Source organism: Macaca nemestrina, assembly GCF_043159975.1.
Source record: "Macaca nemestrina isolate mMacNem1 chromosome 4 unlocalized genomic scaffold, mMacNem.hap1 SUPER_4_unloc_2, whole genome shotgun sequence".
Classification (NCBI taxonomy): domain Eukaryota; kingdom Metazoa; phylum Chordata; class Mammalia; order Primates; family Cercopithecidae; genus Macaca; species Macaca nemestrina.
Window position 1 is genome coordinate 134,960 of NW_027257556.1, and position 24,467 is coordinate 159,426.

The following is a 24,467-nucleotide window of genomic DNA, read 5'->3' on the forward strand; positions in this document are numbered from 1 at the left end:
TTCAGTTATGGTCCTTTGAATGTTCCAGAGTCATGTTTAATAAACATCTTCACGTTTACCCACAGCCAAGTCTTGATTTAATAAGAGGTACTGCAGATCTCTGGGTGGGCCTGAGCCTCTGTTTTCGAAGCAGCCGCACCATCTGGGGGGCAGGTCCGTGTGGGCTGGCAGGCGGCCTGGTCCTTGGAGCACAGGGTGGACCTGACCCAGTCCTGGCAATGCGGGGCCTTGCAGTTGTAGAATGTAGTGATGCAACCTGTGGCATAAATAAAAAGCCTCATGTGCCCCCATGTGAAGCTGGGACTTCCCCTCAGTACTGTGGTGTGCTGTGTTTGTGATCGTGTAGATGTAAAAGGGTGAGGGAGATGCCTAAAAACCAGGATTCCAAAGACAGCCCTTCATGTCTGGTGCTTTCATGTGTGTATGCACACCTGTTTGACGCATGTACACCTTCACTCGTGCCCCTGTTTCATGCGTGTACACCTGTTCATGTGTGCATGCACCTGTTTCGCGTGTGTATGTGCCTGCGCATTCACCCTGTATTGCGTCATACGTTGTATTTTACAGATTTTTTTTTCCAGTTTGTATCGTGAGCTTGTAACGACTTTGTGAAGAAAAGAGGGGGCCCTGGCAGCCTTTGACTTTGAGAAACGTGATGTCACGGGAACAGATGAGACAGCCCGGGTGAGGCCGGCAGAGGCCATCGTGGCCTGGGAGTCCGTGCACATCCACTGTCTGTCGCTGTGTGACAAGTGACCCCAAAACCTAGGGGCTTAAGGCAACGTACACGTACGACTGTACAGCTTCTTCAGGTTGCAAATTCACGGCAGCCCTGCTGAGCGACTCTGGCCCAGTCCCCCGGGTCACCGTGAAGATGCTGTCCAGGGCTGCAGCCATCTGTAGGCTCAGCTGGACTGGAGGTTCTGCTCCAGGATGCTGAGCTGACATGTCTGCGGGCAGAGGCCTGCTCCTCCACACCTGGCCCCTCCCTGGGGCTGCCAAGTGCATTCCTGCCCAGGGCCGCTCCTTTCCCCAGAGTCGTGGGAGTGCTGGTCTTCTGACCAGCGTCAAGGTGGCCGAGTCAGGAGCAAAGACTTGTTTCCCCTACTCAGAGGCTACTCCTGCAGGGTTGGGCGACAGTGGAGGTCGCGCAGGAAGGTATTCGCTGAAGACCGTGCTCTGTGACTTGACGGGTGTTCCTCCCAGGAGGGTGAAATGGAGACTGGACGCTGGGAGCGGCATCCTGCGCGACCCTGCATGTAGTGGGCTCACAGCAGAGCGAAGTCCTTCCTTTACAGATACTTTTCAGAGTCTGCCCGCCTTTAGATTCTCTGATTAACGTGTCTGAGGAGGGTCCCAGGAGTCTGCCACCTGCCAGGCCAAGGAGGTTCCCTGCATGTGGCTGGTCCCCTGACGCCCTGAGAAACGTGGCTCGAGAGGATCACCCGAGTTTCCTAAATGAGTCACCTGCCTTCTCTTTGCTTTCATGCCTCCCCCAGGCTGGGTCAGTCCTGTCAGCTGCAGCGATACCTGCATGCTGGGGTTACAAGGAGATGGGGGTGTGTCTGGTCCCCCAGGGAGATTCGGTGACTGAGGATGCTGTCATAGCAGCCAATATGTCCTTATTTTTTTCACTTTTAATGAAGTTCAGTTACTAGGTTTTCTGAGGCACAATGATGTCCTTGTGAACAATTGGTGAACAAGGAAGCAAACAAGTGTGGGAAAATGATCCTGCCCTGAAACCTAAAAAACGGCAAAACAGTAAAGAGCCCTGAAGAGCCCATGGGTCAGTGAGGAGACACCTCAGCAATGGTTTTAAAAAAAAAATGAGATGATACTGAAGTAAAGGTAAACTAAATTTTGGGTCTCCTATGGGTAAAGAGATTGTGGTTTATATTTTATAGGCCTGCATTTTCATAATTATTTATTTTTCTTTGTTGCATTTAGAATTAGTTGCAATAAATGTGATTTTTTTAAATTAAAAAATTGGGATATATGAAGTCTAATCCCTTTGTGATATTTCTGTACTGTGAGACTCCACATACAAAAGTGAAGCCCAGACTGTCTATCTCTAACGAACCAGAGAGAAGTGGTCATATCCTGCAGGCTGGTCTGGCCTCCAGGCGTCTGGCCATCCTCCCATTCTTGGGCACACCTGCGTCACTGGTGCTTCCTGCCAGGCTGTGACTCTGCCCAGGTTTCAGGAGCACCTGGAACAGTTTTCCTGGGGGTTCTGCTTTGTCCTGGTTCCTGGAAGCACAGGCTTTTGATGAAGAACTCTCCCCACCGCCAGGTCAATTGGTGATTGCCCCCCAGGCTGTATTTCTCGCATGAGGCGCAGAGAGTGCGGGCGTGGTGTCCCGGCCCTGGAGCCAGCTCTAGGACTGCACAGCGGCCTCCACCCCTCATCTGGGAACAGGGCGGTGGGGAGGAGAAGGAACCAGGGTCTTGCCCCTTCTGTGTCTCGAGAACATGGGAACACATCGTCCCATTGCCTTGCACCATTCACAGCCCAAGCTTGTGTGAAGTATTTATTTTATAACCTCCCCGACAATGATGTATTTTATATAAGCAGCACATAAAGTAGTGATTTAATACCCTATCAAGCAAGATCTAAACAATAAGGAACAGATATCACTGTAGAAAAGTTACTTTATCCAGGAAACATTTATCAACTGCAGGTGGAAATGAATCATGGCTTCCTCCTCGGCGGCTCCTGATAAGCCTGTGAGATTCTGTCCTGTTTGCAACTGTTAGTTTATAAGCTATACCTTTCCTTCTATGATGTTAGTTACAAGCTCTACCTTTCCTTCTATGATGCTTATTTCTTGCCTGTTCAGCACTGTTACAGTTACAAGCTCTACCTTTTTTTCTTCGATGTGTATTTCTTGCCTGTTCACCACTGTTAGTTACAAGCTATACCTTTTATTCTGTGATGTATATTTCTTGAAGTCATGGACTAAATCCTAATTCCACAGTATTTGATGCACATACTTGAGACACTTGTTTGAATGAATGGATTAATGGAAAAGAGAAGTGGTGACTTCCGTTTTAATTCATTATGCCAAACTTTGTTTACACACACAATTTTATGGTCCTTTGGATAAACTGAGCTTCCATGCAGGGTGGTTAGAGATTGTGGGAGTGCAGCAAATGGCTCTGTGTCTCTAGGCTCACGAAGGGCTTGAGGGACTTGATGGCGGCACCCGTGTTGAAAACTCAGTTCTGCAAATCCATTCGATGATCTGCCAGCACACACAGCCCTGCTTCCCAGCTGATTTCTGCACAGAGGCTTCTCCTGAACACCCCAGGTGAACGTGGGTTCAGCCAGCACTGCTGCACTTCCACAACAAGCCAGGTGCTGCAGGGATGAGGGAGAAGGGCAGGACCCGGATCTTCCTGGGTCCCAGGGCCCATGTGGGGACACTGCCTGGCCTGGCTCTTGTTGGGGAAGTCAGGGAAATGACGGCATGGAGCTTCTGTTGGCAGGATCCGCTTGCTCAAACATGGATCCCAGGTCTGTGTGTGGGAGGCAAAATAGAAATTTATGTGGATATCATCAGTAACATAGCAAATGCGGGCTTCTTCCGTAGGGTGGCTGACCCTCTCGCTCATCTGCTGAGCAAAGGTGCGGCCCGGCCTCCTGGGCCTCCACAGTGAGCTTTTCCCAAGCTCTGTCCACTCTGTGGAGATGGCCGGAGCCAAGGCAGACATGGGGTGTTTGTAACTTTTTTTTTTTTTTTTTTTTTGAGATGGAGTATTGCTCTGTCACCCAGCCTGGAGTACAGTGGTGTGATCTCGGCTTAGTGCAAGCTCCGCCTCCCGGGTTCACGCCATTCTCCTGCCTCAGCCTCCCAAGTAGCTGGGACCACAGTCACCCACCACCACGCCCAGCTAATTTTTTGCCTTTTTAGTAGAGACGGGGCGTCACCGTGTTAGCCAGGATGGTCTCGATCTCCTTACCTCGTGATCCACCAGCCTCAGCCTCCCAAAGTGCTGGGATTACAGGCGCGAGCCACTGCACCCGGCCAGGTGTTTGTCAGTTTTTGAAAGCTGCATTTAAAGAATGAAATAGACCGAACAGAATTACTTACTTTTGAATATTTAATACTTAGTCTACAAGAACACTTAAATATAGTTAATGTATTCAAATAATAAGGAAGAACTTTCCAAAGCAAAAGTACAAACCTTTTACTTGGCAGGGATTTCACTCTGTTTCTAAAAAGCCAGCAAGCACTTTTCCTGAAATAGACTCGTCTGTTCCTCTACATAGACCCTACTAACATTTTAGCTGCATTTCTGCTGTATCTTCATGTGATAGATGATAGAAAATTCCTTGCTACTGGAACTTCACGATGCTTTCCTTTTAAACATCAGATAGAAAGTATGGATAGTAAATCTCAGATTAGTTGCCATTCTCAGTCTTGGTAGAGCTGCCACCAACAGCCTCTGTCAGTTACAACAGAGTGTGTCTCCCCAGCAACCAGGCTTAGATTGCAGACCGAGCCAGGCTCACCCAGGATTGAGTGCAATGTCTTCCAAAGCTGTAGCCGCTGCTCTCAGAGGAGACTTGAGCCCTCCCTTTGATGCCTGCAAGTGGCTGTTCTCAGATCACAGCAGCTGCAGCAGCATCTCGGAGGATGCCGGCAGGGGTGTCCTGGGTATTGACACCACAGCAGGGGCCTGCAGTGTCGGAATGAAATGGGCCGTGACACTGAGCAGCCTAGAGGAGTCCACAGCCACGTTTCAAAGGTGCAGCGGCCCGAGGTGAGCCCCAGAGCACTGAAGAGCCTGGAGTTGACCTGTCTCGAGTCCATTGAGAGAACTGGCTCAATTCTGTACCTGTGCGGGCAAAAGATGACTGTTTGGGCTTGGCCCCTTCCCAGGCCAGGGCTAGGAAGGTTGTCTGCACAGCTAGTGGGAGCTTGACTCTGTTCACACTTGGGGCTGAGTCCCGCTCCTTTCTGTGAGCCCAGGGAAGAGAGACATGCCGAGCTCTCCTGTAAGAGGCCCCTGATGAGTGGAAGCTGAGCGCCAGGATGGTCGGCCTTGTGGTGTGCGGGGCAGGTTCGGAGTGGGCACGTGCTACGTGGGGGCCCGGCTGCTGTTGTCATTAATTGGGCTCAGCAGACGCTGCCGGTGGACATGGCTCCTGTGGTACTTGGTGATTTTCTCCTCACAGGAGGTACTTGATGGGTTTCCCTGCGGTGAAGGTGTCGGTGCTCTGACAGGCTGCCTGACTGGAGGAAGGCGCTGGTGGGGTTGTGCTCCGAGGCCCCGTTCCTCTTAAGGAACAGGAAGGGGGTTTGGGATCCTGCTTCCGGCTGCGCTCGCTTGCTAGGTTCTTGGCCTCCACGGCCGGGAGGAGCTGAGCGCCGGCCTGAAACTTGGACCCGTTCTACAGCCTCCGTGGCGCTTGTGGTGGTATGCGGGATGTGGCCCTTGGAACTCCAAGCCCTACCCTGGTATGCCACGCGTTGGGGCGTCTCAGGCACCCGCTGTGTGCCAGAATCCGTAGTGGGGTGGGCGGTAGCAAGGGCTATGGGGTAGAGGGGACACGGTACGCGGATGATGATGAGAAGCATCAGGGAGGCACTTGAGGCAGTGACAGCAGAGCTGAGACCTGCAAGGAGGGGACTGGCTGTGGGTGTTGGGGCTCAGGGAGCTGCCTCTACTAGAGCCACAGCGCTCAGTGAGGGCAGAGCGGGGTACTGAGGCCTGGGGAAGCCGTGTGCACAGTTCGCATCAGGTATGTAGGTCTGCCGGGCTGTGCTGCCCTTCTCAGTCCTGGCTGGGCCTGGGGTCCCGGAGGGATCTGAGGGTCCTGGCATCTCCCTCTTCTTGCTTCCCTGTTTCTTCCAGGTCAAGGGCTGCTTGTTTATTGCAATTCTGGCAGTTATTCTGAATATTAAGAGGAGTTTCACAAAATTGTAGGGGGAGAGGGACCAGGGATTCTTTTTTTTTTTTTCTCCCCCTGATTTTACACGGAGGCTTCTGCTGTCCCTTAGTGTGGAGACAGAGTGCAGATGTTCTGTAGTTTTGTCCAGGAAGAGAAGAGCTTCTGAGAAGTCACAGATCTGATCGTTGCAATAGCACTGACATTTTTAAATGGGAGAATGCTGATGTCTATAATAATCAGAGTGAAACTTCGATAGCTTCAATATAAAGATGCTGAGATGATCTTAGAGCCACTTCGTCCATAGATCCTTCTACAGAGTGGAGTGTGACATCTCTACCAGCCTCTGGTCAGTGGCCGCCTGTGGCTGACTGAATGCTTGAAGTGTAAATGAGAAACGGAATTTCTAATTTTTTTAAATTTTAGTCAAATTTAAATAGCTATATGGGCCGGGCACCATGGCTCATGCCTGTACTCCCAGCAGTTTCGGAGGTCGAGGTGGGTGGATCATGTGAGGTCAGGTGTTCGAGACCAGCCTGGCCAACAGAGTGAAATCCCATCCCTATTAAAAATACAAAAAAATTAGCCGGGCCTGGTGACAGGCGCCTGTATTCCCAGCTACTCGGGAGGCCGAGGCAGGAGAATCACTTGAACTCGAGAGGCAGAGGTTGCAGCGAGCCGAGATTTTGCCACTGCACTCCAGCCTGGGTGACAGAGGGGCACTCTTAAGGAAAAAAAAAGATTTTAAAAACCCTACACCCCCCTAGTTGCTTCTGTAGGAGACGGCATGGTTCCAGAAGGTAGACTAAGTGTTGAGGACTCTGCAGCATCAGGCTGCAGACAGTCTCCCTTCCTAGCAGCGTGTGCCCCTGGGCTGCCCTTCTACCAGAAGGGATGGTGGCATCTCTGGGAGGTATCTGTGGACTCAGATCGGTGTGGATTAGTGACTTGTGTTAGTCACAGATACTTAATTTTATGGGTAAATGAATACCTGGACTTGCTGCAATTTCAGGGCGAGATTCGGGAGTAGGGAGTGAAAAGTGACAAGGGGACCCAGGGCTTGTTCTGCCGCCCCCAGGACCTGCTCGGGGCGTCTTCCCGTCTGAAGCTGCAGCGCCTGCCTGGGGCACCCCTCCTCTCTGAAGCCCCAGCACCTGGTCGGGGCATCCCTCCCCTCTGAAGCCCCAGCACCTGGTTGGGGAACCCCTCTCCTCTGAAGCCCCAGCACCTGGTCGGGGAACCCCTCCCCTCTGAAGCCTCAGCACCTGGTCGGGGAAGCCCTCTCCTCTGAAGCCCCGAGACCCTCCTGGCCTGCGGTGCTGCTTCTCCAAATGCTGCCCTTGGCTGTTTTCCAGGAGTCACCGGCACCCGATCTGGCTGCGTGTGTCACTTCTTCATGGATCTCGGGTGTCAGTGAAGTCATTGAAGCTCATTTGTCTCATCTTCCTCCTCATGTGCCGTATCTCACCTGTTGTCTGTCCGAGTTCGTGTGTGTGCGTGTTGTGCGTTCTCAGGCTGTACTTGGTGCTTAGGTGACAAGAACGTCTTAGGGCAATGGACTGTCTGCTCCAAAGGACGCTGTGTGTGAATCGAGACACGGTTTATTTGTGGGGTTTAAATTTCCTGAATGTTGGAGGCAATTAGGGGGAAACAAGGTCTAAAAAAGCCCCTGGGGAGGAGGAAGGCAATAAAGAAAAACGTAACTTTATACACACTTAGCAGTTGATTTAATTTGAAGGTGAATTTTGCATTTTGGGGACTCCTAAAGTTACTGTTTGTTGGGATTCCTTGATGAGCTTTTCTTGTTTTCTGTCAAGTAGAAAGTAAAGTGCATCGGTTTTGTCTTTAATTTTGACTGACTAGAATCTAATTCCCTTTTTCTCCCATTCACGTTAGGGTGGGGATTGGACTACAAGAGCTGTAGGATCTCTTTATTTCTGATCTTAAATGAATTTTTCTATTCACTTTTTTTTTTTTTTTTTTTTTTGGTGAGTTGCTATTTTTTCCTTCAATTCACTGTTCTTTGTTTTGGAAAATGTTATATTTGTACTGTGCTTTAAATGTACACAGTGGTTCTAAATTGCTACTTTTCTTTAAGGTTAGATATAACATCATAATTAAAATGTCATCCATAAATCAGGCACAGTCTGAGGCCTGGAGACCCCTCTTGTCACTTCCTTCCAGCTGTGTCTCCTTCCCTGGCCACGTTGCCTCTGGCCACGTCTCCTCCTTCCCGGCCACATCACCTCTGGCCTCACTGCCTGACACCCTCCCTCCTGGTGACCTCCGTGGCTCCTGCTGACTGCCCTCCCGAGGGTCTGGTTGAGGCTCCTTCCCCGTTTTCTGCTTCTGAGTGGGTCTCAGGGCCTGGATGTTTCATAGGATGCAAGTTTCTTCCCTTCCAGCCGTGAGTCTCTGGGTGACAACTCCAGAGAGTGCACAAAGCTCTCCTTACCCACCTGGGGGCCCTGAACCCTGACCGCCAGGGCTTGTCTGTGGGGTGTGGGGCAGACTCATGCATGAATTGGACTAAAAAGGTGCTTCCAGGAATCCTTGTTTTAAGTGCACTGGAGCAGAGATGGGGAGAGGGGACCACCTGGTTTGCTCAGAATTTGGTGGTGATCACAGCCAATGAGGCAACATAAGCCCCTCCTCAATGAAGCATTCCACAGACTGATTTTACACATGACAGTTGTGATGGCTGGAAAAGGCTTCACACAATGAGTGAGTTTGAGCTGCATTTGAAGAAAGAACAAGTCCCTGCAGGTGGAAATGAAAGATAAGGGTGACCCAAGCCATCAGCAGCAGCGGAGGTGGGGTTGTGCCGACTTCCCATGGATTGTTGGCATGGCTGAAATGCAGGAGAGGGCAGGGGTGCTAAGGAACAGCAGGGGGACATTACGATCCCCCTGCAGGGAGGGGACGTGACTGACATATTATCACATGCATACAACTGAGAGATGATTTGAGGATGATTTCTGGGAGCATGTGGGAAGGGTACATCATCAGTTCTCTGGATCTCTTTTTATGAAGTGAAAACAGGCCTCTGCCTCTCTTGGGAGCTGTTAAGATCAAATCGGATAATCTATAGCGAGCCTTGTAAGTGCTAAAGCTTATGACAGACTGTTCCAGTCCCCTTGTCTTCACCCTCCTTTTCTCCTCAGTATCGTGAACCCTGCTGGGTACCACACTATCTGCCTGGCTTCCTCCTCCATAACGTGAGCCCTGAGTACTTGCTGGGTACCTCGCTGTCCACCTTCCTTCCTCAGTAACGTGAGCCCTGAAGTATTTGCTGGGTACCTCGCTGCCTGCCGTACAGCTGGCTGTAGCCTTGTCAAACGCACTTGGCTGGCACATAAGCAGAAGTGCTCACTGGACCTTGGGAGGTCTTTCTGACATGTGGGTGCCTGCTTTTCCCTGTTAGGCTGGAGCTGCAGGAGCCCCCCTAGACCAGACAGAGGACCAAAACTGTGGCCTCGGGGTGGGGGCTGGGGGAGCTCCCTGGGTTTATTGTGTGGGTGAGAGCAAACTTCAGTCTTGCTGCGGCACCGGGATTCAGGGATCCTTCTGGAATGTTCTGAGTGAGAAACAGAAAGTGTGCACAGGTGCGTCTTCTACGGATTTTATGGTTATCTTGGGAGAACACTGGTGCCTCTGAGCTATGAACCTGCAGAACCACTTCTTCCACTAAGACTGCCTTTATATAAAGAATGACTTACAAACAATGCTACTTCAGATGGAGGTGATGGAGTTATTTGCAGGTGTGGCCTGAAAATTGAACAAAATGACTCTTTCACCTCACGAAAGTACCTTACGTTATTCCCAGTGATTAGACATTTGAGTTTTCCAGTGAATATTAAAATATAAAAATCTTGTGGCCGGGTGTGGTGGCTCAAGCCTGTAATCCCAGCACTTTGGGAGGCCGAGGCGGGCGGATCACAAGGTCAGGAGATCGAGACCACAGTGAAACCCCGTCTCTACTAAAAATACAAAAAAAAAAATTAGCCGGGCGCGGTGGCGGGCGCCTGTAGTCCCAGCTACTCAGGAGGCTGAGGCAGGAGAATGGCGGGAACCCGGGAGGCGGAGCTTGCAGTGAGCCGAGATCGCGCCACTGCACTCCAGCCTGGGCGACAGAGCAAGACTCCGTCTCAAAAAAAAAAAAAAAAAAAAAAAAAAAAAAAAAAAAAAAAAAAATCTTGTGTCCACCACTTTCTTATGTGATCAACGGTGATATTGATGTGGTTTTTTTTTTTTTTTTTTTTGACGTAGAATGAAATGTGGAAGCTGCTCATAACACTGAACCAGTGTTTTCTAACCAATGTGTGATTACAAAATCGTGTGCTGGTAAAAGCCATTCAAGTGCAGGATGGACCAGTCGACTTAGAAGGAATTGGGGCGGAAAGGCCCGTCGGCCAGAGCGCAGACTCCACGTTGCAGACAGCCTGTACTGAAGTACTGCTTGTTATATTTGGCAGCAGAGAATACCTAAAATTATCTGAAAATACATTGAAAATACTTCTTCTTAATTGTGTATCAGCATGGGGTCAGACTTTTTTCATAAACTTCAACCACGACTCTGCAGCCCACTGAACGCAGACAGCCCATGAGAACCCTGCTTTCTGAGATGCAGAGATGTTAGGCATTTTCGCAGCAGCACAAACTGTTTTCATGCTGCTGCTTATTTTGGAAAATGGTTTCTTTAAGACTGTGTTAAGGTGTAATGACTTTATCACTGTAAAATGAACTAAATTGTTACCTTTTTTTTTTTTTTTTTTAGACGGAGTCTTGCTCTGCCACCCAGGCTGGAGTGCAGTGGTGTGACCTCAGTGCACTTCAACATCTGCCTCCTGAGTTCAAGTGATTCTCCTGCCTCAGCCTCCCTAGTATCTGGGACTACAGGTGTCCGTCACCATGCCTGGCTAATTTTTGTGTTTTAGTAGAGATGGGATTTCACCATGTTGGCCAGGCCAGTCTCGAACTCCTGACCTCAAGTGATGCACCTGCCTCTGCCTCCCAAAGTGCTGAGATTATAGGCACAAACCACCACTCCTGGCCTCATGAGAAACCTTTTTTGTGATCTTTAATAAAGTGCAAAGTGTTCCTGAGACCCAAAGTTTGAAAACCACTGGCTTAAACTGCCAAAAATGTCCACGACTCTTCAGTATATCCTCTAATCTGTTGATGGAGAAAGGACGTAAGGGTTGCTTTACTTTTGTCCTTTCACAACTCAATGGTGCTGGGACAACTGGGGTATCCACATGGAAAAGGATGGACTGGACCCTTCCTCACCCTACACACAAAGATCAAAATGGATCCAGTGTTAAGGAGCTGACTGTGAGACCCATTCTGTCAGTCTGCTGGGTACCGTAACGGACACCACAGACCGTGTGGCTTAAACAACGGCATCTTATTTCCTTTGTTCTGGAGGCTGGAAGCCTGGCATCAAGATGCAGGCAGGGTTGGATTCTCTGGGGCCTCACCCCATGCTGTGTAGACGGCGTCTTCTCTGTGTCCTCACAGGTTTCTCTTACGTGTGTGCAGCACTGAGGACTGTGTGCCTAAATTGTCTTATAAGAACACCCGTCATACTGGATCAGGGCCTACTCTTAAGATCTTATGGGACCTAAATTGCCAAGTTAAAGGCGCTGTATCTAAATATAGTGACATTTTGAGTTTCTGGGGTTGTGACTTTAACGTGGGAAACTTGGCAGGGGGACGGTTCAGCCTATGACACCTTTAGGGGAGAATCCTGGTGAAACTGTTATGTTGGATTAGGCAATGTTTCCTTAGATGAGACGCCTAAAGCATAACAAGCAACTGACGGGAAAAAGACGGTATCAAAATGAAAAATGTTCATTTCAGAGGATACTGTTAAAGTACAAAGACAACCCACAGAATAGGATACATCATCTTGATAAGGGCCTGATATCAAGAATATATTTAAAAACTCTTAATAAAAATCCAATTAAAAATGGACAAAGAATTTGAATAGACATTCTCCAAAGAAAGACATATAAATGCCTTAAAAAGCACATGAGATGTTTAACAGAATTCGTCATCTTAGAAATGGAAATCAAAACTAGCGTGAGATACCACTTCACAACCACCGGGACGGGTAAAACCCTGGTATTGGACAGTGACATGTTGGTGAATTTGGGAAAACTGAAATCTTGATATATTGCTAGTGGGAGGGGAAGTAAAATGGTACAGTTGCTTTGGAAAAGTCTGGCAGTTAATTCCTCAGAAAAGCTAAGCATAGAATCACCGTACGACCCAGGAATTTCACTCCTAGGCATATGCCCAAGAAAATTGAAAGTATTTTTACCGAAAAGTCTTACGTAAGAATCTTCATAGCGGCATTATTCCTAATAGTAGAAACAGCCCAGGTGTCTGTCAACGGATGAATGGATAAAGACAATGTATGCACAATGGAATCTCACTCAGCCGTAAAAAGGAAAAAAAGAACGTGTGCTCCAACCCAAATGAGCCTTGGACGTGAAAGATGCCTGCGCCAAAGATCACGCACTGTGAGATTCCACTCACCTTGGACGTGAAAGATGCCAGCACCGAAGGTCACGCCAAAGGTCATGCACTGTACGATTCTTCTCACAACAGGTGTCCAGAATGGGCAAATCCAGAGAAACGGAAGTCGGCTGGCGACTGCCACGGGCTGGCGGAAGGAAGGAGCAGGTGCTGACTCTTTAATGGGTTCAAGGTTTCCTTGGCCAGTAGTGAAAAAGTCCCGGAATTACATAGTAGTGGTTGATTGTTGTACAGCTTTGAGAATATGCTAAAAAGACTGAATTGTATCCTATAATATTGGGGCTTTTATGCTTTGTAAATTGCTTTTCAACTTAACAAGGAACTCAAGAACTTCTTTGGTGTTGATAATTAGAATGTGAAAGAGACAATATCCAAAACATGTTACTATGTAACTCATGTCCCCAGAGAGTTAAACTTCATTAAAGGATGTGTTTAAGCCTAGGAGACACAATGATCCTATACTATATGTTACAGCCCATCTTACGGATTTCTGTCTCACATAACAACCATATTCAGGGAAAACCGACATGTAAACGTGCGCTGAATGCTATGTAGAGGCACATTCCTCTTACCCGGATGGTCTTTAGTGGTGCAGTAAGAGATACGGTCATAGCAACGTTAGTTTAATTTCCAAGGCAACAGGAATTTGCAACATCTGATGAGTTAGATCTACCTGCACAGCTCCTAATAGGGTTGCCCATTTCTGTGTGGTGTCTGTGTACGTTCTTGCTGTGGAAATAAGTGATAGTACCTGCATAAACACTTGCCTGGAAATGCACACGAAGCTGGTGAAAGCAGAGGACAGGCGAGAGGGTAGCATGGCTCAGCCCTGGCAAAGGAGACGGTTATTCCGAATGCAGAAGATTCAGGAACACGAGCCTTGGGAAGACTGGTGAATTCCGTGGATCTCACCACTGTCGGGTTGTATCTGTGTAGCCAGTTTACCGGAGCCATCAGAACCGCATGTGTTGGTATCAGTGTCATCACTCAACGCTTCTGACTTTTCCTGGTGCTGAGGATGACTGCATGTGGCAGAATCAAAGTGCTCACTTAGCACAGATCATCAGATCCCAGTTCGTTTCTATCAAGGGGGGCAGGGTTAGGACCCCCCCCCACTCCCTAATCATATAAGAACTGGGATCCGATGATCTGTGCCATCGAGAGAGGCAGGGTTACAACAGCCCACTCCCCAATCCCATTGTTGAAAATAATAGTTGGCTTGGGAGGGTTTTTACTCCTAAGGTTGAAGCCGTGCATTTCTGGAGTCTGGGCTGTCAGCCGTGGTGGCTGGGGAATGCTGGGGCTGTGGTCGCCTGGCCGCCAGCAGCCCTGCTGGTGGGTCCTGCCTCTTTGACACCGTTCCTTTCTGAAGCTTGCTTTCCCTGGTCCTGGAAGTAGCAGCACTGGAAGAATGGCCTCCTTCCTACAGCGAAGCTGTGCCAGAAGAAGAGAAAACACAGAGCTCTGTTGAAGGATGTGATGTTCAGGGCACCGCACCATTCGTTCTGCTTCTCAGCGGTGCCTCCTGGTTGATGTTACCATCACCTGGCATTGCCCAGGAGGTAACTCGCAGATGCCACACTGATGGAAAGCCGCAGGAGCGTGGTTCGAGTCCAGGGCCAGCTGGAGCATATCAGCAAGGTCGGGCTGGACACCTGTGGTCCACCCAGTGGGTGGGTCTGTGGAACTGGGGTGGCATGAGAGCCAGAGGGTCCTGGTAGAACCCTGCCAGATGACAGGAAAGAGGCTCATGAGGAGAGGAACCAGTGGGATCGAGACAGGGAACCGAAGGAGGAGGTCAGGAAGGAGCGAGCTGTCACAGGGTGCACAAGCAAATGCACCTTACAGGATGCAAGATATTGGAGACGGTAATTATAGATGACTTTTCTCAGTCTTTTTATTGTGGTAAAATTACATAGCACTCTGTTTTTAAGTGTATGGTTTGGTGGCATTAACTGTGTTCACACTATCATGCCGCGATCACCGCCATTGATCTCCAGAACTTTCTGGCCTCCCCACACTTGAAACTCGGTCTACCAAACACTAGCTCTCCTCCTGCCCCAGCTCTGGTAAGCGCTACAGATTGCTTGTGAAATAGGCTTTTTCAGAAGAGAAGGGGCAAGAAGAGCTCTCAAGACTGTCTTGAGATTTGAGGAAGTGTTTTAGGTTTTGCTCTCTGGTTCCCAGTGTAAAGGAACTATTGAAGATGTGGGAAGGCGAAGGTCTGTGATCTCAGGAAGTGCTGGGCTGGGCAGCTATCCCGCTGTGACGGGGGCACGTGCCCTCAAACCCGCCTGAGATAATCGCGTGAGGATGGTGCTGCATTGTGACAGCTCTGAACTTGGTCTCCTTGAACGTTGCCAAGTACACAAGCTTTGGCGGTTACCGTCTAGTGTCTGCGGGAGACTTAGAATTTGAACATTGTTGACTGTAGAACACACTCACTCTGATAACACTCTATCTGTTCTCATCAATAGGAAATATGCTGTGTCCTTTTTTTCTTTTTCTTTCTTTTTTTTTTTTCCTTAATATTCTGTGTTGCAGTAGCAGTAGTTGCAGCAGACGCTACTTCTGGTTCATGGTCATTGCCAAACACAAGCTTCTGGAAACCGTGTGAACAATGGAGGGGAAAGTGTTTTTCCGCAAAGGGCTTTTTTGAACATCTTGTTTTTCTCTGGAGTATCTGTTGTGGTGTAAAACATTTTCACATTTAGGGGTTGGTAACGTGTTTTTTACTGGTCAGCTTTGAAACCCCGTGTTTCTGCATGTCATGGGGCTGCTTTATCCTGTTACTCTATGATATCGCTGGTTTGCAAAACTATTGGTTATTTCACTTTAAAAACCAAAGCAGCTTGCAGTATGAGTGTGATTCCTGTAAGAATTTAATTGTAAAATTGATTTGTGTTCAATAAACTTACTGGAATGACTAGATCAGTGGACAAAAGATAAGAACACGTCAAGTCTCTGGGCCAGGAAGGACTTCCAAATAATACACGTGATACACAGTAATTACTTAACAAAAGATTAGATTTAGTACATAAGTATTTAAAACCTCTATATTTTCTATTCTAGCCATTCCGCAGTGCCCATGAGGGTGGGCTGCAGGACAGCCTGTGGAATGCAAGGTCTGTGGGCGCTCAGGTCCCTGGTATAAAATGGCATCGTGTTTGCATATGACATACGCACATCCTCCTGCAGACGTTCAGTCATGTCAGGGTTGCCCATAACAGCTGTACCATGGACATGCCATGCAAGTAGTTGTTAAACTATATTGTTTAGTGAATAATAATGAATAATAAAGTCTGGATAATTAGTACAAGCACATTAAAAAGATATTCTTGCTCTATGGTTGGTGGAATCCACAGGCCTGGAACCCCGGGAGAGAGCATAAACTCTAGAAGCAAAACGAACAAATAAAGAACTTGAGGTCATCAGGGACGGGTGTGGGATCACACTGAATCTGGTGTGTTTTGCTGTCTGTGTCACTGCAGAGTGTAAACGGGAACTATTTTTAGCTTAAGGTAAAATAGGTAACGGGAAACACTGTGGAATGGGCACGAAGGTGCGCCCCTCATTACCACGTGTTACAGCCAAGCGTCTGCCTCCTGGGGAACGATCTGTTCTGTGGGGAGACTAGACGTTGATGATTTCCGGATATGTGAAGGGAAATGCCCTCCGAGAAGCGTGGCTTTGGCCGGAGCACGTCAGACGAGAGTTAGCGTGGCATGGAGTTTCCACAGTGCCTCTCAGCCCTGCTGCTTCTCTCCCCACCCCTGTTCCTGACTCTTACCAAGGGAGGAAATTTCAACCCAGCACAGGGCTGTGGGTCTCTAGGGCAGGTGCTGCCTTCTCCTGAACAGGCTGCGGCAGAGGAGGGTCTGGCCTTACTTGAACTGTGAGAGATGCTCTCGGAGATCCAGCATCCTGCAAACCCAGGTGCTGAAGGTTCCTCTTTCACCGTCCTGCAGGGAGAGGGCGCTTTTCTTGCTTCCCCTCAACCTGAGCTGACGTCTTGTCTGTTCTGTACACCTAGTTCTCAAGAGCAGTTATTGTTAATCATCCAGCAGACAAACCCCATAAGGTGACAGCCTGGGAGGGTAGATGGGGCTGGAAAGTAGTTTCCTGAATAACAGGGTTCAGTTTCCTGTTTTGGCATCATTTGACCAAAAGACCCCAAATAATTGAAATATTGTCAGCAAAACACCCATGCTGTATCTGAGTTTTTTTTTTTTTTTTTAAAGGAATGGGTGCAAACATTTAACAGGGACCTGACGAAAAGAGAAGGATGTCTTCTCTGCAATGTGAAGGTCAAGGCTGGTTGGCATTTGCCATCTGTGACTAGCAGCGACCCAGGTTGTTTCCCTCCCGATCCTCCAGCTACTGCTTCAGTTCCCACCAGCAGGAGGAGCAGCGGGAAGGTGCCTTTTCCCCTTTGAAGGGGATGAGGTGAGAGTTGCACCTGCCATTTCGCAAGTCCCTGGGGTGATTCTCCAGCATGGGTGGGAATTGGGTTTGGAGGCCTGAGCCCCGTGAAGCTGGGGTTGCTGTTCCCTGAGCAGCAGGAGCCTGGACTCTGGGAAGTGGGGTCAGAGGGTAGCCTTTGCTGCATCCACAGGAGGGGCCCCTCGTCTCAGTTGACATCTTCACTGCAGAAGGGGGTGTGGGCTTCATGGTCCATTGATAAATAGAACGTGACTTTTTTTTAAGCACATCGAACCCTAATTCAGCCTTTACTAAAGTGGCATTTTGTAATTCCACTTGATTTCATCGTTATACCCGCCGGAGGGAATGCTTCCTGTAAACCAGAAGCATCTCTGAGATGGTTCTTGGCCCATAGAGAGTTCATTTTCCCAAGATTGAAGACACAGCCTCAGGAGGGGTTGAGGACACACTGTGACAGCCTCAGGAGGTCCTGGACATGTGCCCAAGGTGTTTGGGGCACAACTTGGTCTTTCACATTTTAGGGAGACGTGAGACATCAATACATGTGAGATGTTCGTTGGTTCGGTCCAGGACGGAGGGACAGCTCAAAGCAGGGAGGGGTTTCCAGGTCACAGGTAGATCAGATAAATGCGTTTCTGGTGAACCTTTCCAGAGGAAGCAGTCAGATCCGCATTTATCTCCATGTGCAGATGGTGACTTTGAGTTCTGTCCTCTGTCCATGAGGAATTTCCTTGCGGACTGGTTGTGCGGGAGGTACGTGGCTGTTTTTCCCCCCAGTAGCTGTCTCTGTTAGGAAGAGCATGGGAGGCAGGTTTACCCTAAGCTGTTCCCCACCTTGATTTCCCTTTAGCTTAGTGATTTTGGGGTCCTGAGATGTATTTTCAGCTTCACACTTCTGAACACACTGGCACTCTAAACAGTGTTATTAGGAGGCATCTAACTTAGAAGAAGAATCTATTTGGAAGGACTTGAGCACCTTCCTCTTTGAGAGACACAAGCCTCTGTTTAGTTTGCCCCAAGGCTGTTAGGCTGCCCCGGTCTGTGAGCTTAGAAAGCTGTGCCCCTCTCAGCACCTGGCTGTGGAATCTGATGACTTGGAAGATAATCCAGCATCTACATGTTTTGGAAAGCAGATTGTCTCTTAAATTTTTGGTGATTATGATTCTAACACTAGAATTTCAGTGTGTATTTTCCACCCTTCTTACTTTGTCTCCTCACACCCTGAGATGCTGTTGCATTTGCCCTTAGGCTTCATTGAGGGAGGGTCAGTTCTGACCCTTTCTTAGATATTGACCTGGAACGAACAGAATCGAGATTCAGAAAAACCCTGGAGCTGTGAGAGTGGTTGATATCTATGTAAGTGGGGTTCATGTGTCAAATTCAGGTTGAAGAAATACCAATTCTAGGCTGGGCATAGTGGCTCACACCTGTAATCCCAGCACCTTGGGAGGCTGAAGTGGGCAGTTCAATTTTGAGCCCAGGAATTCGAGACTAGCCTGGGCAACATAGCAAGACCCTGACTCTACAAAAAATTAAATAGTGGTGGTGATGTGCACCTGTGGTCCCAGCTACTCGGGAAGCTGAGGCTGGAGGATCACCCAAGCCTGGCAGGTTGAGGCTGCAGTGAACCCTGATAGCACCACTGTACTTATGGTGCACTGTGCCTGAGTGACAGAACAAGAACCACCACAAACACACACACTATCAATTCATGCAGTGGCCAGTTCTGCTGGGACCACCTGTTAAGTCTACTCTGGGCCTCATGGTTTGAGAAGGGTCTGTCCAGGGGAGAGAGGGAGTAGCTTGAGGGCCTAGAAGCCAGTTCTTGTGGTTCAGCGTGACTGTGGGTGTGGAACTGGGGGCAGGGCTCTCCAGGGGCATGAGTGGGTAAGCTGATGGGATTCCAGGATGAGCCCCTGTGACTTTGCCTGGTTTACATCCGTCCAGTACGAATCCACAGGCTCTTACTCTAGAAGTTTCTGCCGGGGCTGATGGACTGGCCCAGGGACAGAGGGTGCCCTCAGAGCCTCAGGGTGCCTTCTGGTTTAGGAAGAGCACTTAGTCTCCTAGATCTAGGATTTATGGCACTACAGGGGACTGGTCACACTCGGAGCAGCAGCCACCTACATTCTAGACTTGGTTCTCGCTGAAGTATTTTGGAGCCTGTTGGTACCCTGTGTTCTGTTGATCTGTAAAACAAGTTAGAGTTGTAACTAGTTAAAATCTACTTTTAAATTTTTGCCACAGAATATGGCAGTTGTGGTGGAGCCTGGCCAGAGACCCCCACCCTCGGACGCTGCCGCATGCTGGGGTTGCAAGCGTTGCCTGCATCGGCTGCCCCTCCTGGCGTGCCTGTGTTCTTGACATGGGCGCCGGCTGAGGCTCGGCCTGTGGGACTCGTGCAGCCATTTGTCCGTGTTCCTCTGAGGTTCCGCAGACTTCATGGTCCCGTGGCAGAGCATACGGTATCTGCTTGCATCCTGATTTCCCCAAACCAGTGCACGTGAGGCCTCCCTGGAGAGCTTGTGGGAAGCCCTAGCCCACCCTTTTCTGGTCCCACAGCCAGCACCAAACTCTGAGATCCCCTTGGCCCACCCCTCAGGTTCCTAAAATGGTTAGGGTTTCCTGGGCCCCGAATTTTTAGGTCTAGGCTAAAAAGTCCTGGGACAGACTCGCAGGGTTCTTTATGTAGAAACGATGAGTGTGCTGGTGACTCAGAGCAGGCACTGCACCCTCACTCCAGGGTCCTTTGCGCCAGCTGTAAAGGAGCGTGTGGGTCACACACAGTCCCTGCATCCTCACTCCAGGCACTGCTCTTTTATTTCTTAATTAAAAGCCTAAAAGCCTGATAATGAAAATGCATTCTCCCCAGAAAGTAGAGTTTCCTGTTACGGAGGCTCACCTGTAAATGCCGTGCCAGGTCCTGCTTCCTGCCAACGGCCAAGGCAGGTACTTCATTTGGGAGGTGACCCAGAGGGACATCTGAGAGGCCTGCTCGTCCCCGAGGGATGAAGCCGCTGGCCTCACACTCTGCTCCGGCCTCCATCAGCTCCTTCCTACCTGCAAACTGCCTGCTTTGACGTTGCCATCATTGGAGATCCGTTAGGGACTTAGTATGGGTTGACTCCCATAGGACCAGGAGATCGTGGAAAGGTGGGAACCAGGGCTGGGAGGGTGGGGACCACGGCCAAAATGAGAACCGTGGTGGACTGGGAGGTCCATCTTCTGTCTAAAATGTTTTTTAAAATAAACATAGTGTCTCAGGAGCATGAGAGGGCAGGCCACAGACAGGGGAGAACGTATCTGTAAAAGACTCATCTGATAAAGGCTGTTATCTAAACCGTGCAAGGAACTCTCAAAACTCAACAAGAAAATGAACAACCTGATTAAAAATGGACCAAAGACCTGGATAGATAACCCAACAAAGAAGATACACAGATGGCAAATCTCCACGCGGAAAGATGGCCCGCGTCTTATGTCGCAGGGCGAGGCGTCACTGCGCACCCATCAGCCTGGTCAATACTGGAACTCTGACACCACTGCGTGCTGGTGGGTGTGTGGGCATCAGGACCTTCACTCATCACTGGGGGAAGTGGGGCAGCTGCTGTGGGAGGCAGCGTGGCAGTTTTCTGTGGAACTAAGCACTCCGACCACAGGAGAAATCAAAGTCTTGGACTTTTACTCAGAACAGCTGAAAGTTCACTTCCACTCGGAAATGTGCACACAGATGTTGACAGCAGCTTTATTTATCATTGCCAAAACTTGAAAGCAACCAAGATGCCCTTCAGTAGGTGAATGGATAAACTGTGGTACGTCAGAAACTGGGATATCATTCAGCACTGAAAAGAACTGGACCACTAAGCCATGAAAAGACACGGAAGGATCTGAAACGCATGTTGCTAAGTGAGTCTCCAATCTGGAAAGGCTACCTGCTGTCTGAGTCCAACCACAGGACAGTCTGGAAAGGGCAAAGCTGTGGAGAAAGGAAAACGGTCAGCGGCTGCCAGGGTTTGGGGAAGGGAGAGATGAATGGGAGGAGCATACAGGATGTGTAGGGTGGGGAAGCAACTCCGGGTGGGGCTTTCATGGGGGATCCTTGCCGTTCCACCTCTGTGAAACCCACAGAGTGAGCAGCAGCAGGCCGAGCCCTCTGGTGAGCTGTGGACTCTGGGTGGTGGTGTCGTGTTGATACGGGTCCGTCAGTCGTACAGACGTGCTTGTCCGGTGGGGACAGGAGAATGATGGAGGCTGTGCCTGTGCTGGGTAAGGAGATACGTGAGGACTCTCTGTACTTTCCTCCTGATTTTGCTATGAACCGAAAACGGCTTTTAAAAACGTCTATTGAAAAGCCAAAGAAAAGAGTGCTGGCCAGATAGCATCTGTGTGAGCGTGTGGCCTGTGTTCTATGTTCAGGATTTCCCTGTTAGAATACACATATCTACATTATTCAGAAGTTAAACTTTTGCAGTAAGTAACTCACTATAAAGTTAATGACAATATCAGCTTGAGCGCTGCCGGGATAGCCAGGATCCTGTATCCTGAATCCTGAACAGCTTCTCCCCTTACAGGTGCAGTTGACGCCCATGCCCTCAGCCCAGTAAGCAGCAGGGCTGGAACCAGGAGTCAGGCTTTGGGGGGCAGAGAGGAAGTGAAATCTGTAAGCCCGTGGCGGGGGGGTGGCAGGGATGATGTTTTGACCAGTTTTCCTTGTCCCTGAGACCTTCTTACAGTTGGGAGTCCCCACTCTCGGGCACCTCAGAAACCAAAGGCTGCTCGTAATCCTCAAGTTCCAGATGCCTCAGGGGAGATACTTGGGTTGTTGGGTGCAGTTATTTGCTACTCGGTGGGATTTACCCGCAGCATTTCTGGTTGTTTTGAAGAGCTGATGCTTGAGCTGCTTACAATCACGTATGGATATCGATTTACCTGTAAAAGTTAAGAATGGAATTTGAGTTCAAAGATTTGTTGAAAATGCTCAAGTTTGTGTACTAATATATACATTAGTGGAAATATCCAAAAGTCCAGGATTTATGTTAATCACTTCTCTTGATTTTTGTAATATCTACCTGTCGTATTTCCATTTGATTAATAGATGTCAGAGGGCTTAAATTTTGAGTGCCTGAATTCACTGAATTTAAAACTTCTTACACCAAATGTAATTAAACTGAATGCAGCCAACAGTGCGTGCTTTTATGAATGTTGATTAAAATACATATAAAAACACATATCCATGAACATGCAGATGGGGGCAACATATTAAACCAATGGAAGTAGAATTAGTGTTCCTTGTTTTCTGAGAAGACAAATTTTTAAGAAGCTGAGGGGTCTTATAACTTTCTAGTTTCCCACTTATTTGCCCTAAAGTGGAAGATTGACAGCAGCAGAAGAGGAGATCCTGGGCCAGTGCGGGCTCTGGGAGCAGCGGGGTGAGTGCCCGAAGGTGCTGGCTGGAGGCAGAGCAGGGAGGTGCTCAGGCAGGCCAGGACGGCCTCAAGGCACGCGGCTCAGTGAGTGAGAAAGGGTTCACGTTTCCTGGAGAACCCTTGTCTCTGCCCACGGAAAACCCAAACTCCTTCCAACCGGGATGTGCATCTCATGTAAAAGTTGTTGCTCCCAGAAAGAAAGCCAGTGGATATAGAATTTTTTTGTATGCAGAAATTACTTGAAATTTGTTTCTAACCTTATCCTTTTCTTCCACCATCTTAATGTCCAGTAACTTCCTGCAGGTAACACACACATCTTAGGAGAGCGCTGTATTTCAGCTGCTGTTGGCTCCGATGTGACTTTGTGGTGTCTGATGTTCTGGTTCTGAGGTTCTGCCCAGAACGTGGCTCCTCCCTGCTGAGCGTTGCTTGTTGAAGGCCCGTGTGGAAACTTTCCCTGTCAGCTCGTTGACCGCAACAGTCTTGGTTCAGAAACCTCGGACCTCCTGAGACTTCACACAGCCTTCTAAATTTTCTTGCGTGACCTTTTCATTTTAGTGTTCCCCATTAATTCAGCTGTTTTCCAGAATGTAAGTAAGCTGCTGAATGCAGGGTGGGGGGTGCCCTCCGTTGGCTCTGGGGAGAAGCATCGCTGTTTCTCCGGGTGGAGCTTCCCGGCCACCATGTTGTGCTCCAAGACGCAGCAGGGTTCTTTGGCAGAAGTAACCGTCGAAGGCCCGCGTCTCAGTGGCTGGGTGGCTGTGGGTGTGTGGCCTCGCGGCCATACCGGCCCCTCCCCATCAATGGCACCACGGAGAGGAGCAGGGGGAGGCCTGGGATCTGTCAGCAGAGTCACAGCAGTGCTTCCGAGAGTGTCGTCCATTTGTAACTAGACAAGCAGAGAAAGTGTTGGAGATAAGCAGGAGACGGTGTCTGTCCCTAATGAGCTCAGGCGTGCCCTTGAGAGGGTCAGGTTTCTGTGCGGTTGATCCGGACTCAGCCTGGCTGTGGCAGTGCAGGTGACTGCTGGGCTTTGGCAAGGCTGCAGACACTGTCCGTCTGAGACAGCCCCCTTCCCAGGTTCACGGTACCAGCTGGGCGCCCAGGCCTGATTTCCCGCCAGGACAGAGGCCCTGTGTATGTGTTGGGGGAGGGGGCGAGGAAGGGGGAGGTGGGGTCCTGCTTTATTGCCGTATCCAATGCCACGCGGGGTCAGTACTCAGGAAACACGTGCTGTGTGGGTCAGCGATTAAGTTCAGAAACCTGAAAAATTCAGCAGCGCAGGCTTTGGGCATGCATGAGCCGTCCAGCCCTGGGGCTCTTTCTCTGAATTTCCTTCCATGGCATCCTCCTCATCCCAGGGGCCCCTGTCCCCGCATGGCTGTTGGCAGCTTCACAGCTTCCTCTGCCTCCCCTCCAGGGCCCTGGTGTGGCTGGGGCGGCTAGTGGCTGTGCAGACCCCATAGCCAGTAGATCGTTGATGCCAACGCCTTAGGCCTGGGTTACCTGAGCCAAGGACTCCAGTGCACGGCTGAGCTCACCCCAAATGCCTGGATCGGAAGGCCTTGGCTTGCAGTGGGGTGGGAGTTGGATATCGAAGGACAACTGCAAAGCGGAAGGGGAAATGAGTGTGCTGGATGGGCAGCTGGAGGAGTCTGTGCAGAGCCTGGAACCCGGTGCAGATGCAGAGCTGGCATGGGGAATCCGGGGACACGGCCACCATGGAAGTGGACAAAGTTACAGGCTTCAGATCGATATGGAGGGGCTGGTCTAAAAGGATTCTCCTTTTCCTTTAATCCTAACAACTGCTGGCTTACGGGGTGGGGGAATGAGATCTGTGGTGGCGGCGAGGAGAGACAGGGATTTTAATTAAACCCCTCTTTCTGGGAGGGGGAGTAGCCATCTCTGTAGGACAGTGAGCATTTTCATCTGAGTCAGTTCAGGCTGTTGTAACGAAACACCATTGACTGAGTGGCTTATGAACAACAGGAATTTGTTTCTCACAGTTCTAGAGTCTGGAAGGCGGGATCAGGGTGCCGCAGGAGGGGGTTCTGGTGTGGACCGCTTCCTGGTTAGCACACACCTCTCTGGCCCTGACACAGTGGGAGGGTGAGGGATTTGCTGGGCCCCTTTCTGAGGCACAAACCCCATTCACGGGGCTC

The 24,467-nt window shown here is 49.6% G+C and overlaps 1 long non-coding RNA gene across 4 annotated transcripts in view; it reads left to right on the top strand.

The window, feature by feature from the left end:
* The window catches only part of LOC139361040 (uncharacterized), a 124,855-nt gene that overhangs the window by 58,527 nt on the left and 41,861 nt on the right, over positions 1-24,467 (top strand). For 3 of the 4 annotated variants that reach the window (XR_011618615.1, XR_011618616.1, XR_011618617.1), the window contains one exon: positions 10,674-15,772. This is a non-coding gene — a long non-coding RNA (uncharacterized lncRNA). Of the gene's footprint in view, positions 1-10,673; positions 15,773-24,467 lie in introns of those variants that run through there. The other variant, XR_011618618.1, reaches the window with a different exon arrangement.